General features: G+C 38.0%; 1 long non-coding RNA gene across 1 annotated transcript; it reads left to right on the forward strand.

The window, feature by feature from the left end:
* Positions 1–13522: 13522 nt before the first annotated feature.
* On the forward strand, positions 13523–16571 carry LOC136224008 (uncharacterized). The gene is made up of 3 exons (XR_010686248.1): positions 13523–13691; positions 14263–14402; positions 15837–16571. It is a non-coding gene; the product is annotated as an uncharacterized lncRNA (long non-coding RNA).
* The last annotated feature ends 773 nt before the right edge of the window (positions 16572–17344 follow it).

Genomic DNA, 17344 nt, shown 5'->3' on the forward strand with positions numbered 1-17344 from the left:
CCTTTATATTTTCATCAGATATGCTATTTCTAATTATGAATTTATTTTCAGATAAAAAAACACAATCCATAATAACCCAATATATATATTTTGGTACACTTGGTCAGATTCTATATAAGAGAGACACTTGGTCGGATTCTATATAAGAGAGAGACTGGATGCCCAAGACACATTTCTAGACAGCAGCGGAACTGCTACCTTTAAACAGTAGTAACTCATTGGTAGATTAGATATAGGTGTGTTAATATTTTATTCTTTTTTAGTTTAATAACAATTTCATTCATATTTGATAACTTGCTAGATTCGGTTTGATGATCTTCGCCGCGCTTACCTGCAAAACAGAACCGGAGACAAGATCTCCGGGAAAACTCTCCGACGATCAAGTCAGTTTTATGGGAAGGTTGGTAAATTGATACTGGTATTGTGGGGAAAATATGTGTACGTACCTCCCCATTTGCTTCTATGTCCTTTTTATAAGTGTTCCTAGTTAACCGCCGGGGGCGGTTACTCTTTCCAGGCCACGTCCCTTACGTGGCTACAAACGTGGTCTCGTTTGTTTTGAGTGGGAGGTTTAATGCTCCGTTTAGGATTTCGGGGCGGTTACTCGTTTTACCCGCTTCCTTTATTCGGAGCTCGTTTGATCTTGAACCATGGGCCTAAGTATAGGTTGGGCCCGTGTTTATGATTCGGCCCGGTTTGGTTTCACGGATCATCACATGCCTCTCCCTTAGTTTGGCAAGAGCCCTTTAGGGTCTTTTCATATATTATAGGGGACTCTTTGTCTTCGTCTGGATATTCAAAATTCGAAAGTGGTTCTTTCGTTCTCCGTCATTTCTTCTCCGGCGTCAACCCTTTAGCGTTCGTTCTTCTCTGTATTCTCTTTCACATGTAAGTGTTCCTTTTCGCAACTTGTAACTCGTTCGACCCTTTTCTTATTTCTGCTCGTCTTTCTTCATTAATATGTCGAACCCTGACCTCGATTTCGCACCGTTCGATGAAAATTACATTCGCGAGGTGTCTCATGAGGTTGATGAGATGATTGATGAAGTTTCAACCAGCTCTCCTTGGTCTGATTCCCATCCCGCCGATTTCCTCCATCTGGCGAATACAACTGATGAGGGTCTAGGTTTTGACCCTAAGAAGTTGATTCCACCACCTGTCCCAACTCCCCGTTTATTACCAAAAAGGGACAGGTTGGGAAGCCTAGTTTGCCGCGAGACGATTGATGACTTGCGGGAGCAGTATCCTTGGCTCCAAGGTCTGGAAACCATCATTCCCGGGGAGAATAGAGGGCCGGGCGACTACCCAAAGGGGTATTTCACCATTTTTGTCGCCCAGATTATCTGCGGTTTCACGTATCCGCTGGTGGATGAGATTGCTTCCATCCTTGGTGGTTATGGAATCGCACCCGGACAACTGCATCCCAACGAATGGGCCGACTTAACCTTGGATAAATTTTTGGCGGATTGTCTGGAGGTTCCCCTCTCGCTCAAGATTTTCTCTAAGCTTCATCATTTCAAGAGTTCGGGGGAGTATTTACTTTCATCCGACAGAGCGGTTACTACGGCTTTGATGAGAAGTCGAACAAAATCCGCGAGTGGGATAAGTCCTATTTCTTCATTAAGTTCCATGAAGGGAATCCAAACTTTCTTCGCTGCTGGGGCCGACCCAATGTAAAGAGTTTGAACTTTGGTTACCCCAGCAAGGACGAATCCGATATTATAAAGTTCTTGAAGAGCACTCCTCCTTTTGTATGGACATATGATCAGGCATTCCATATGCTAAGAAGCCGAGTAGCGATTGCCTACCGCGAGGGAGATCGTGTTGTCTATATCCCTTATCGCGTTTTTGTACAAGGTACTATTAACTTATTTCCAAGTTGATGATTTCTTTTAACCCTTTGCAGGGGTGATCCTTTATCTCAACTCGCTGCAGATCGGGAAGCGAAAGCCCTGGCGAGAAGGAAGAAGCGGATGGCGGGAACAACTTCTGTTGCAGGGGCGAATTCTCCTGTGGGGGCGACTCCTTCTGTTGAGGCGGCTTCCCCCCCAATTGCTTCCGTTTCACAGGGCCCCGCTTCTGTTTCTAAGGAGCTTCCCTTAAATAGGAAGCGGAAGAGTAATGTGGATGTGGAGTCTTCTCGCCCTAGGAAGAAGAATACCTCCGTATCCTTGACTGTCGGTGGTACATCTACGTCCACTCCATCCAAAGCCAAGGGCGGTCCCCCATTTCATGAGGTATCATAATTTATTCGCTCTTCTTGCGTTATTTATTTTCTCTTGTCAGTTTTCACTGTTCTCCTGACCCTTCTCCTTGTGTATCCGTAGCCGATTTCTGATATCAGCGGATGGTGGACCAGAACCTTTGGTAAAGCCGTGAGCTTTTCCTGTAGGGACATTGTTTCTTCCATATGCAATTCACTTGGGCGACTTCCCTCCGCTTCTCGTGTGCGCGAACAGGTGCCGCTTCCGACTGCCATGGAGGGGATTGAGAAGCGAGCTATAGAGGTATATTGCTTTCCACTTATGTTCTATCCTTCAAACGCATGTCTCTATTCGCTCTTTTTATTCGCGTATCGTCTTATATGCAGATTATCAATTTCGCGGAGGGTGCTCTCTGCAGGGATGCTGAACGAGCTAGAGAGTTAGAAAGCCTTGGTACTGAATTGGCGACTCAGAAGTCGCTTTTTGATGATGTCCAAGGCAAAGTAAAGGTCCTTGAAGGTGCTTGTCAGAAGGCTATGAGCGAGAAGGAGGAAGCTCTCAAATCCCTCCAGGCTAAGTCCGATGAGCTTCAGAAAGTCATTGATGATCTGAATTCGTCCAAGGAAGCCTTGGAGATGCAAAAGAGGAGGGCCGAGGAGATCACAGCTGAAGATGGTGCTCGCATCTATTGGTATGGAGAGCGGATTCATGCGGCTTATGAGCATGGACATCCAGATCATGTACTTAATCGCCCCAAGGTTCCCATTCCTAAAAAGGATTTAGCTGAGAAATGGGACAAGTTGGAGGCCGAGGATGCTGATATGGATGAGGTACTTCTCCTGGATTGGTAGAGTTTTCATGATTCTCCAATTAGCTGTGAGATCCCAAATCAGAACGTAGAAGGAGGGGCACCACAAGATGTTTCTCACGTTGAACGAGATGTTTCTCGCTCTGATGCGGTTACTGATTTGATTGTTGGGGATTCGCTTGAAGCAGATCATCCCACAGGAGAAGATGAAGGAGCCGCTGAAGGCGAAGGGGGCAATAGAGGCGAAGGAGAAGAAACTGTAATATAATTTTATTTATATCCGAACTGTTGTATGTAACAAACTGCCAGTATATATATCAACCGAGCGACCTTGCCGCCGCTTTTCATATATGTGCAATTGTTGTTTTATCCTTCGTCGCTTTAATGCCGGTTATTTTCGTATGTGACCCTTGCCTCTTGCCGACTTCATACTTGTAATTTTTCGTAGTTAGTTTTGTTTTCATTAGGGTGGCCAGACCCTTTTCGCAATTTTTTGAGTACTCGTTTATTCGCTTAATTTTATGCCTTATAATTTTTCTTTCAAAAATAATCATAAGGTTTTGCGAATGATGCGTAATCATGCATCCGCCTTTCTTTAAGATTTTTCCAACAATTCCCATTTAGGAATTCCTCCATTTTGTTGCACAACACCCGCTGTGGGATACCGGAAGACCCAATCTCAGAGCCACTGTTGGCTTTATCCAGTGGTCATTCCAAAAAATCAGACGCGATGAAGCTCTAATCCACCAATGAACCTGCATACATATTGTGCCATAAGTGCCTTTACATGAGGACCAGACCATCGAGCTTCCGATAACCGCTCTTTGAATACCCACCGCTGAGAAGAATCGTGTTTTTAATAAGGAGATGACTAAGTTCGAGTCCTTAATCAGACCCCATCAGAACTTCCAAAACAACGAAGTGTTAAAGAGCCTAAAATGTTTTACCCCAAGGCCTCTTTCTTCCAAAACAACGAGGAGTTTCCTTGAATCACGGCTGCCAGTCCATAAAAAATTATGAACCCCTCTATTCAGACGTTTTACAAGTGCACCAGGCCATTTGTAAATCATGAATGAGTGTATGAGGGCCTTGTTAAAGAATCCTTAATTGGAGTTATTCGGCACGCGAAGGAGAGTGTTGTTCCCTTCCATTGACTAAAAGTGTTCAAAAAACGATCCGCCAAACCGATCAAATGTCGAGACTTTAGAGCACTCTTAAAGAGCGGGACTCCAAGGTATGTGATAGGCAAGGTCGCCCGTATGATTCCAAGACTACCTGATAGTAAATCGCCGATTTCTCCCAGCTGACCTTCTGACCCCAGAAATTTCCATATGTATGGAATAGTGCTCTAATGGCTCGCACATTAAGCTTTGTGGCCTTAGCAAATAACAGCATATCATCCGCATAAAGTAAATGGGTCGGGAAGCAAGTACCATGAGGGTAATGCATGGGAGAAAGCAACCCTTCTGATTCAAGTTTTTAAATCCATATAGAAAAGAAATCCTCAGCAATACCAAACAAGATAAGAGATAGTCGGTCATCTAACAGTCTAAAATGGTGCAATTTTATCCCTAATGATGGCAGCTCTTGTCATCTACATTTCATATGTGAGTCATTTTATCACTCATTAGGAACACATCATAAACATATGATTAGGCGAAATTTTTTTAAGAAAAATATAATGCTTTTTGTAAGAGTTGGGTAAAAAAAATCAAAATCATTCAGCGAAATATTAATCTCTGATTCTATTATTAAATCACGGGAAATATGAAATATTTTTGCATTACAAATTGATATGCAATTAGTCCAGAATAAGGAACAAAATATCTGTGTTTTATAATAATGTCTGAAATTGACTCAATTTGACAACGTTAGGGGTAAAATTGCATTATTTTAGACAGTAGAGGTAAAATTGCTTCTCGCTGTAAAAGTTAGGGGTATTTTTGCACTTTATCCCAAAAAAATGGAAAAAAGTATAAAAATAAACAATGTGGTTTGAGTAATTTTCAAAAATAACTACGTGCTTTAAAGTTGACAAATTGGTACATTAAGGTTGATTCCGTTAGCAAAGATAGTCTAAACTAACAAACGGTTTTCAGTCAAAGGGATATTTTTATTTTTATATTCATTTGTTTTATAATTTAATTTTTAATAATATTCCTACCCAATCACTATACTACATCTCATTTCTCACTCGTCAACCTCTCTTTTACCCGTTACTTTTTCCTACACCTCATCATCAACAAAAATATTCATTTTAGAGTTTTAAATCGAGTAGACGATTATAGAAGTGTTGATGTAGTAACTCTATATGGTTGGAGATGGCGTAACAGAATCAACCGCAAGGTATCTGTTTGTGAATTTTTAAACCATATAGTTTATGTTTGAAATTGGCTCAAACCACAAGGTTTATTTTTGTATTTTTTCTGAAAAATGGTAACTAATTATAAAATTACAACTAAATCAGATTATCAAACTTAATTCTAAATATGTCATCTATTATACATATGGGAAAGTCCTCAATGGTTTCAACCCATCTAATGGAACCAAAATAAAATAACCCCACAATAAATATAGATCATATTTCTCTCTCCTAAATCAATTCTTAGACTTTCTCTCTTCATTTATCTTTACAATGCACCATTTTTACAGAAAATTCTAGCCACAAGGTTGATGTTTCTGGCACACGGTTCCAGTTTTCGGCCACCGCTATGAATTTTCCGGCCATCACGAAATTTTTTCCCATTAGCAAAGGAAATACAGAAATAAAGAAATAAGAAGGAAGAATGATAGAGGAAATTTATTTGATAATAAATATCGTTCAGGGATAATTTTTAGTGGAGACCAGTCGACGGTGAAGTAAATGCTCATACATGGATAAACAGGAAGAATGATATAGCAAACAACACTTTGAATTCTTATAATCAATCAATAGAATCTGCAGAAGAGAGCTTGTTGCAGCATTTACCACAAAATCATTCATCCATAGAATTATATTAAAGGGTCGGGACGAGTTCATCAAACCGCCGGACATCCCAGCTAGGTTGACACCCCCGGGTTTTTGGTACGCTGTAATGCAATATAATGTAATAAATGTTGTAAAGCAAAACATCTATTGGATCTTTTGGTATTGTTGTCAGGGATAGCAATGGATTAGTTTCCATGTCAGGTGGTGGCCCAATTGGTTCTACTTTGTTGGATTTACATGCTGAGTTATTAGCAATCTATATTCGTTACGAATAGTTCGGGATTGTGGTTATTATACTATTTTAGTAGCTACTGATTCAGCCTCAACTATTCAACTGTTAAAAGGTGATAAGGTTTTGTCAAATTGGTTGGGTGTTATTCTTGGTGATATTTTTGAGGTAGTTGGCTCTTTTGAATCTGTTCAGTTCGTGCATGAAAGACAACAAACAAATACTGCTGCTCATAATTTAGCTGCGTGGGCACTTTCCCTTTCACAAATGGAAATTCTCATTGAAGATTTCCCTGATTGTATTTCTTTTTGTATTCAGAATGAATTTATTCGGTGTGCTTCGTAATATATTGTCTCTCTTTATAAAAAAAAGAATAATGTTGAGATGCATGATGACAATTAGAGGGTCGATATGTCTTTCATTGCCACATGAAAATAGCATAGGCCGAAAGGAATGACAATATCCAAACTGCCTCATTGACAGGTGTAAAAACAATAAAGCAAGAAAGGTTCGTACAAAAGCCTTGTTATTTCAGGGAAATATTGAGGATATCAACCTTGGAATCACTGTATTCTTTAAAAGGCAAAGCACTGATAAAATCATCATAGTGGCATCATGTAAGGTCTTCAAATTTATCAGGTAATCCCAACTTGGGTTGCAAGCAAAGGTTGAAGATATGCATTGCAGCTGCTAGAGGCCTTCACTACCTTGGGTTGCAATCATTCATCCAGACGTGAAATCATCAAATATTGTGCCTGATCAAAACCTAATGGCCCAAATTGATGATTTTGGACATTCAAAGACCGGACCAGAAATTGATCAAACCATGTGAGTACAGCCGAGTGGAGGCCGTTGCGATTGACTATGTCTCCTCTAGGAAAGACTGGAGCCTAAAGCTTGATGATGCTCTTTGGGCCTACCGCACGGCGTTTAAAACGCCTATCAGGATGTCACCTTATCGCTTAGTTTTCGGGAAATCGTGTCATTTACCAGTGGAGTTAGTGCATAAGGCATATTGGGCTATGAAATTTTTGAATTTTGATGTGCAGGTTACAGGGGAACACCGTCTCCTCCAACTCAATGTCCTTGATGAACTTCGTCTAGGTTCGTACGAAAATGCCAAACTTTACAAGGAACGTACGAAGAAATGGCACGACAAGCACATGCAAATCCGGGAGTTCAACAAGGGGGATCAAGTTCTCCTCTACAATTCTCGCCTCCGTCTGTTCCCAAGAAAATTGAAAAGTCGGTGGTCGGGACCATACACCGTCATCAATGTACACTCCTCCGGAGTAATCAAAATCCAAGGTCCCGACAACGTAACCCTTCCGGGTGAATGGCCACCGTCTGAAAATATACCAAGGTGGAGCTCTTCGATAACATGGCGAAGCCACATTCCTCCAAACACCGTAAGCATGCACACATCAAGAGAAAGTCGAGCTACCCCGACTCTAAACGTAGCCCCGGTTTGCATTTTTCAAACCCTTTGTTTATATGTATCCTATCCGTTTTTCACCTTATTTTTATTGTCTCTCTTTTTCTTTGAATGTATTGTCTTTTTCTTTCCATTTCTATCCTTCTAGCTCGTTTCGTTTCTTGTAAATTAAAAACCACAAAAAAACAAATCCCTCGCTAATCCAAAGTGCTTACGCGGAGCGTACACACCATTACGCCCCGCGTAGCCGAGTCTTTGACCCTATTTTAATACTTACGCGGAGCGTGCCCACAATTACGCCCCGCCTAGCCGAGTCTCTGACCCTGTTTTAATACTCATGCGGGGCGCCGTACCTCTCACGCCCCGCGTCCTTGGTCCGGGCAATTCGCAACCAAAAATAAAAGGCCGCGCGGGGCGTGCCCCATTCTACGCCCCGCGTGTCCTCGGGGAGTTGCGAATTGTAACTCCCCATAACACCTTTTTCTCTTACCCAAACATTTTTTCTACTTCCACACTCCACCTCCTCTCACCTCCAATCCCATCACTTCTTTTCAAAATTTAAAATTCTTTAACTTCCCGCTACATTAATTTTGCCTTAACCACCCTCTTAATTACCCTTAAAAATCATAAAAACATTAAACACCAATTAAAATCCATAAAAATTTAAAAACTCTTTGAAAAAAAATGAAAAATGCTTCCACTTCCTTCTTCCACGCGGGGCGTACCCCCAAGCACGCCCCGCATCCTCGCCATTCTCCCACGTCTTTTTGGCCAGGAGATGCGATACGTGTGGCATGCTTCCTTACACGCCCCACGCGCCGTGCCAATTTTTGCATCAAATAAGATCAGGAGGTGGGATACGCGTGGCGTGGCCCCTTCACGCCCTGCGTATCCCTCTAGGAATCCGCATTTCACTTGGATTCCCACTCCTCCCCTATTTATACTCCTTCCTTTTTCATAACTCCTTCCCTTGCACTCACTCTAACTCCCCATATTCCTCCTGCACTCTTCCTCACTCCTCCCAAACCATGACCCGAAGCAAGAGAGGCGCTAGTGACCGTCCCCCGCGGTCCACTCGTGCCCGCTCTTCTCGTTCCCAACATCACCAATCACCACCACCACCCGAAAGAGAAGAAACACCACCACTCACCCACCAATACAACACCCCATTTCACCTCCACACGGAAGCGGAGGTGGTCCAGTACCTCACCGTCTCCACTTCCACCGTCATGGCCCTCCCATTTATCGATCGTAGTATTCTCGACCACTACGACCTCGGTAGTGCGTTCGAAGATCATCTACGCGCCTTTGGTTGGCACGACCATTTTCGTGCCCGCCATCTTTGTGTACCCATCATTGGTTCAGGAGTTCTTCTCTACCGTTGTTTCTAATGGTGTCCCCGGTGCCGCCCTCTTCAACTTTCGCCTTCACAACCATCCTTACTCCATTGGCACGGCTTGGATCCGCTCACATTTCACTAAGCAAACGGAACCAGGCACCACACATTGGCCATCCGATGACACTGCCAAGTCCATATAAATTGCTAGATCAGATTTGGGTGTATAAGCAAGTCCTGATTTAATTTTCCATGGGCTGTTACGATGACCACCTGCTGTTTGATGTAGTTCTGGTGGACATTGATAACATTATACTAGGCAGTCCATGGCAATATAACAGGAGGGTTATTTGAATCAATATTTGTTTGAGATGGATGCCATGTCCGTTGTTTTGGTTCTAGAGGCAGACTGAGACTACTGAGCTTCTATATCTTACAACATTTCTTTTTAATAGGGTTTTTGCTTGTATCCATGTCTCTGTATGTTTTTATTTTTAAAACTACTTTATGAAGGTTATGTTTTATAACATTTAAGGTCGGTATAGATGGATTTAAGTAATGATTTTTTTGTGGATTTAAGAAATAAGAAATCCAGACTAAGAGCATATGATTTTAACTTATTTAATTTTGTGCAGGAAAAATGATGGTGAAGAAACATGAAGAAAATTCATCTCAAAATGTGAGTGCATCAGATCATCTTATGGGCACTCATACCAAATCACAAGATAAAAAAAGATATTGAATCACTGATTGCAGAATGTCGTCGAAAACTATCCCATAGCACATATTCTAGCACGGAGATATTGAGAGGCTGCAAGTAAGTTGAGGTTTAAAATTACTAATTTTTTGTTTATGTTAACATGTTCCCTGGACTTGTTAAATTTGCATTATTAAAAGAAAAACTATCAAATTTTTGTTTTGGAACAATTGTTTTAATTGATTGGGTTCATTGTGGTGTTAAATATTATTATCAAATGCCTTTGTTAGATGCTATTAGTTTTATAAAAAAATAATATAGGTCCATTATGGAGTCAGTGCTAGTTTATTAGGAATTCTATTGAAATTTTGATAAGACTTTTCATCAGGAATATGACTATTCTTTCTTTTGTTTTTGTTGTGACATTGGTGTTATTCTAATTGCATAAAATGCCACTTCTTTAATTTTTCAATTTTGTTAGTGGTAGTTGTTTTAGTTTGCAAATCCTTGATTTATTCTTTTGTTAATGGTTGTTGAGGCATCTTTTGTTTCTTGCTGCTTTTTTTGGCCACTTGAAAGCCATTCAATTCTTTTGTAAAGAAATTTAGGATACTAAGGGGCGTTTGGTTTGGGGTCTTTAGGAATGGGAATGAGAATGAGAATGAGAGGGTTTCATTCCCTTTGTTCTTGTTTGTTTACAAATAAAAACTCATTCCCTTTACCCACTTTAGGTTAAGCCATTACCCCACTTTGGGTTAAGCCATTACCCCATGCCCTCTAGAGAATTGGATTCTCTTTACCCCATTCCATTTCCTAAACATATCCAAACACATAGAAGAATTAATTGTTATTCATTTCCTTTCCTTTAGTTTCCCTTTCTTGATTCCTTTTCCCTTACCAAACCAAACGCCCCCTAAATGTATACTTTTAATAGAGAAAAAAAGATCAGAGCATACTTTAACTAATTTCATCATTTAACCCTGTTTTCTGTTTGTGGGTTGAAGTTCATTAACTTAATGTTGTAGGTGGAGATATATGATGAAATGACGGTGACATGAGAACCTGAAAATTACCTGGTATAAATGCCCCCACATAACGATTATTTTTCTAGAGGCAACTACTAGGAACTTCAAGATCTTAATGATCCAGCATCACTTCCTTCAAGTTCCGATAATTCAAGCATTGTGGCTATGTCATCAGATGAATGTTTTGACTCGTTAGATATGCTGAAAGAACTATATTCTGAAATTAACCAAGACTTGGTACACAAGGATACAAACTGCAAGTTTAACATCTCCTGTTTTTTTTTAAGAATGATATAAGCAATGTGATCTGCAAGTGGAGAGAGAAGACCATAAGAAAGCACAAGGAAGCAACAACATCTCAGAATGGAGGGAGAGAGAAGACACTTGAATTTGAAATATTGGTGCTTCATTCCCTTCCAAATAGGTCTGATGGGAAAGAAATTGAAGTGGATAACAAGTATCTGGACTCTAATAATGAGTGGAGTGGAGGAAACAGTTAAAAAGATGGTAGAGATAAAAGCAAGAACACAGGAAGAAGATGAAGAAAAAGGTATTGTACGAAGTGGATCTGAGGTTTGGTGGTAACTTTATGATGCCTCTCGCCAAGGAAGAATCTTTCGTACTTTTGTTTTTGCATCAATCAATGAGGCAGTTTATTTGGAAATTTATAGGGGCAAATATTGTAACAAACTATATGAGTTTGTGCATTATCGTTATCCATATCCATATGTAGAAGCTGAGTTCTAGAATTGTAACCTTCATTCAATTAATTAAGAAGCATTGTTTTAATCTTCTTGTTATTGCTTTGCTAAATTATATTAACACTAAGACATTAACTTTGCTTGGACGGTGAGTTTTAAAGGGTTTCGTAAAAGAGGGGTTTGGCTTAGAGGTGACAATTATGTACACCATACCAACCCAAAAAAATTTAGTTGAGATTCAAGCCTTAATGTCTTTTAAACTTAGTCTTCATGGTCGGCTTGGCTCATTAGACCATGTGAGCTCGGGTAGCACCAGCTTGTATTCCTTCAACTGCCGGGATATAGTACAGCAGTGGTGCATCATCCACGAAGTTAAAGCAGTGGCGTACGACAGAAGTCACTCGTAAAGGGGACTTTGCCACGTCGATAAGCCCCGGTATGACACGCCATAAAGGATCTATATGCGCCAGAATGGGTCCGAGTTGTTTTCTTAGGAAACGGCTACAATCAATAGCATTAAATAGTTCATTGAAGGCTGTCGAACCTGAAAGAATGTATCATTAATACATTAAAAGACGACTATTTATGTTACTATCTGGATGGTTACAGAATCTAATATAAATACACCGAGTCTGAGGTATTCAAGTTACACTTACTAATTTCTTACTTTTGAGCTTTTAGTTTATTCTCAAAAAATTACGCATAAGAGTGTCTCTGGCCGAACCCAACGGCGTCTCACACGGAAGGGATCCGATCAAGAAATTTTTCACAAGTTATCAATATCAAAAGTCATTTTTGAAAAAGTTGACTCTATGAACAAAGTTAAAGGGCCAAAAACCCTATATTCAAAATGATAATGAGTTTATACTATCGGAGCTACACAGTGTTCTAGATATTTTCCCATTCATTTATGATTTCTGCTTTCAATTGTTGGTAAAGTGGAAACGGACAGCATAGTGACAGGTGGTGATGCTGAATTTGAAGTACAGTAGGTTAGGTGGAATTTTTTTGAAGTGTAAGAGGCTGATGTTGTTATTGATTCTTGTGTGGAGAATTTTTTGCAGTGTAATTCAATAACTCTTTATTTTTTGTGGTTCTTCGTGATGACTATGCTTGTTAAAGGATGTGTTAGTCCATCAAACCTACACAAGTTTACTATTGTTGATTGGGCTTGGACATACTTATTTTATCTCAAATGAATTAGGTATGAAATTTATCTCAAAAGCCCGAGGCAGTCTAGTCAAACCTTATATTATATACAAATTATTATAATCAATATTATGACCATGATATCTTTCTTTGGTCAATGAAGTGCATACCCAAAATGTCCGTCCGTGTCTGTAACTTTTTATAAATTTTTTTTATTAAAGACCGGTTAACGAGAAAGTGCAAAAAACAGACATCCCAGCTATGCTGACACCTTTGAAACTCACACCAAACCCGAACCTATATTATTAAAGAAAAAGAGAAAAGTTACAAATATCCAAATACAGAAGCTCAAAACAAATGTAACTTTTTATAATTAATATTAGATTAAATTGATGAATAAAATAGAAAAAATTATTATTTAATCGAGGTTATTAATTTATCAAATATTCACTTATATAGATTTCATGTATTTGAGACCCAACTCATACATTCTAAATCCTAACAAATATATCATAGATCCTTAATTTATAAAATATAGTCCTTAAAATGTCTTTGTCATAATGATTTATTTAATTTGACATAATTTAAATTATAATTTGACATAGTTATAGATAAAAAAATTTTGTAAATTTAATATTTTATTTTTAAATTTTGAAATTTTAACGCCAAGCAAAATATTTGTGAATTTTATTTTCCAATATCCAATCTTATCTACAAATAAATCACATACCGCAATTCATTTAAATCTCATATTTAAAAGCATTGAGAATGAGTAGTTAGTGTGAATTTTATTTTTAAAATATTAAAGTAGGTACCATATTGTAATTTTCCATTGGCTCTTATCAAACTTTGGATATATGCTGTGGAGTATCCAACTGGTTTTAATAGAAAAACTGTGTGCTCCTTGGTTTAATCACTTTCCTTAACTTTGTATAAATATATCCAATTCTTTTCAAATATCTTCGGCTCCCCTCTCAGAGTTACCCCATCCTTTCAAAACCCTAATCCTTTCTTACTTCTACAACAGCCAACAAAGACTCAAAATTCTCTCTAACTCAGTCTAGCTATCAGATTAGTATTAAGGAGGACTTGAAGAAATCCAAGTTCCACCGAGCTGCTAATTAGCCTAATGGTAGAAGGTATCTTTATTTTAACCTTTTACCTAACCTATTATCTCCAATTCAATGAGTCAAACCATGAAACTAATCTAGCATATACCCTAAATCGAAATTCTCCTCATAGATCTGTATAGATCTGAAAAGACCCAACATCTACCCTAAAATCTGTATAGATCTGAAGAGACCCAACATCTACCTTAAATCTAACACTCTGAATATGTTCAAAAAGAGTTATTCTTACAGCAAATGAATGCCTTGTTAATGATGGCAGGCCCTAGCTCACCTTGGATGATCAATTTTGTCTTCTTGAAATAGTTAGTCAGAGGAATTAATTTTAATGATTTTAGAATAGTTTGGTTTCAAATTCTAAACATATATAGGCAGTCTGAATCTGTTTTTAGAACGTAAAAGAAAATGAAGGAATTTAATAACATCCATTATTTGTAATTTGTTGAATGAACCTATTTTCTTAGTAGTAGGTTCTTCAAAAAGAGTTATTCTTACAATTAGAAATTCCTTGGTGACATTGAGAACGGAAAAGAAACACCAGAAGAAAAACTAATCATTTTTTAACTTGGTGAATTTTGTGCAGGAAAAATGAGAGTAAAGAAATGGGAAGAAAATCCATGTAGTGCATCAGCAGATCTTCTCTGCACTCAAAACAAAAGAAATTCTAGTTCTGATTGCAGAATGTCGTCGGCGAAAACAATCCCTTCTAGCAGTGAAGTTGAGGTTTAAATTACTAACTTCTTATTTAAATCTGCATTATTTAAATTAGTAATTTCTTGTTGAAATCTAAAAGCTAAAATGATCCTTTTGTATTCAATGCCTTGGAGCATTTAAGTGCTCTTAGACAGTATATTGAAAGTATTGTGTTTCATGATTGCATAGAAACAAGATTACCTTTGCTAAGAAAAACAATTTATCATTCTTATTCATTTAAAAAAAAGTCAAGATGCAGGTATTGTGTTTGTAACATGTATTTATGCATTAGCACAGGGAAAAAGGAATTTAGTAAGGCTAACTTTAGAAGACTTCGAACCTGAAAGCTTGATCATCTTGGACTCTCTACATTGAAATAGTTCTTTGATATATGCTAAGTTCATCTAAAATGTTTGCTAATTGATATACTCATATGTTTTTAGACTAGTAGAGTTGAGGTTGTTGTTTATTACCGCTATGAGCTACCCACATTCAGAAACCTTCTTCTACCCATCTTCTTGCTCTTGTATTTCGTTAATCGTACACCATTCTACCCATTTAGAAATTGTGAAAGATTATAGGTAAAGTTCCATTGACCAAAAAACCTAGGGTCTTACACATGGAAGTGGATTTTAGTAATTTTAGAATACATTATTAAATATATCATAAATTGTAGAATTTAATTATTCCTCAACTATGTGTAAGGAGACATAGTCATATAGCTAAAAAACAAATCTAGTTGTAACCAATGTTGTCAGGCTCGGACCGGACCAGCCGGTCTGACCGGGAACCGGAGAAAAAGCCGGTCCGAGCCTGTCCGGTTATTTCAACACTGAAATAACCGGAGATACCCGGGGTTGGCCCGGGACCCGACGGTCAGCTCGGGACCCGGTGTGACCCCGGGTCATTTGAAAAAAAATTGAAGGCGTTGTTCTGTATTTATAGGAGTACTTTCCATTTGTTTGCCTCCTACTTTCGGATGTGGGACAAACTTAATTGAGGAAAAGCATAACTTGTAGGCCAATTAAAACTTTTATTATTATTATTTTTTGATAGAAGGCCAGCTAAAACTTTGAACCAATTGAATTTAATTGTTTTTTATTGAAAAAGGACTCTCTTTTTTTTTAAGAATTATACCTCACATATTATACTCCAAATTAGTATATAGTATATATACATAATTTTTCGTTTCTTGTTAATTTTAATATGAAATATATATACATATATATATATATATATATATATTTAATATATATAAATATTATTTACTTATCACATCATCCGGTCCGACCAATCCGAGCCATCCAATCCGACCAAGTGACCCGTGATCCAGTTATAAATCCGGTTTGATGTCCGATCGGTTCTGATAACATTGGTTGTAACACATTAAAGCATCTCACAAAGAAATCCAAATGACATGTCTGCCAATTATAACAGAATGACTTGTCTATTTATTTTATACAGTTCATCATTCATGTCTATGGCTGCACACTTTCCCCTAAAGCCAACATCTCAGGAAGCAATAAGGGACTCAGCATTTGAGGAAAACAATGGTTTGTGTTCCAGATCTTGAAGATACCATAAATGATATGACGTAGAAAGAGGGGAAGATTGAGACTTGAACCTTTAGTTAAGGCAGGAGGAGCCTTTACAATCTACTACAATCCCGTGGTTGCGATGAGTGCTACATAAGTAGTGCAGAAAGATATTATGATTCAGCTGAGAAGAAATGAACAACAGACCTCAGCAAGACAACAAATGCATGTTATGTGGAACGAAGGACAAGCTCACTTAATGAGAAAGTTTCATCTCAAAATTATGTGGTTTTGTCATAGAACTCAAAGAGCCCCTTACTACTCAAACTGCTAATATACAAGGATTATTACTAGATAACCAAGAAATAGATGAGTTTGATGGACACAAATCTAGTTGTTCTTGGGGGCACTCATACCAAATCCTAAGGAAAAAAAAAGATATGATAGCACTTATTGCACGTCGTCGCGGGTCAAAATGATAGGATTGAGGATATCCCAGCTGCAAGTAAATTGAGGTTTAGAATTATTAATTTATTGTTTATGATAATTTGTCCCTCCTACTCGTTAAATTTGCATTATTTAAGGAAAACCTAAGTACTTTATTTGGAACAATTGTTTTTACGTATTGCGTTTATTGTGGTGTTAAAATATTATGATCAAATGCATTTGTTTGATGTTATTTATTTTCTGATCATTTTACAACCCTAATTAAAAGATAATCATTCTTGGGATTCTTTTATGGTTCATAATTAGATGCCTTTTGGTTGATGAAAATCTTAACAATAAATATAAAATTTTATTAATATAAAAGTAGGATTGATTGATACTACACCAATAACCTCTTAAGATGACGGTTCAAAACCGTCATCCCGAAGAAAATAAAACTGTCACGGCACTCGCTGCCTTCTGATGCTCCTTCAGAACACGGTTGCATTCTGTAATTTGTATCAATCTCACATGGCATTCGCCTATTGGTAAGCTGTCGATTTACGTGTATTCGGACAACAACTTATTTCTTATTACAGTCACCTCTATTGCCCTTAAACGGTAGCCTTCTAATTAAAAATGTCAAGAAATTTGTGGGAAATTGGTATATTTGGTAACTGTGATGGAAATTTGCTTAATGATTTATGTGATTGTAGTGTCTTACAAATGACATAGTTCTTATCAATTATGTCAATGGATTTTGATTTAGCTGACAAATTTTATGTAATTTTTTGTCTTCTTATATTGTTCTTTATATGACATTTTTAAAATCAATTTGACGTGCTTGCTTCTTTGCCTCATATTTCAATGAAATTTGTGGGTAATATTCAGATTGATATATTAACAAACATGCTAAATTAACATCAATTTTTATACATCAAAAAATTATAGGTCCATTATAGGGTCGGTGACACTTTGCTATGAATTCAATTGAAATTGATAAGGCTTTTA

Source organism: Euphorbia lathyris, chromosome 3, assembly GCF_963576675.1.
Source record: "Euphorbia lathyris chromosome 3, ddEupLath1.1, whole genome shotgun sequence".
NCBI lineage: Eukaryota > Viridiplantae > Streptophyta > Magnoliopsida > Malpighiales > Euphorbiaceae > Euphorbia > Euphorbia lathyris.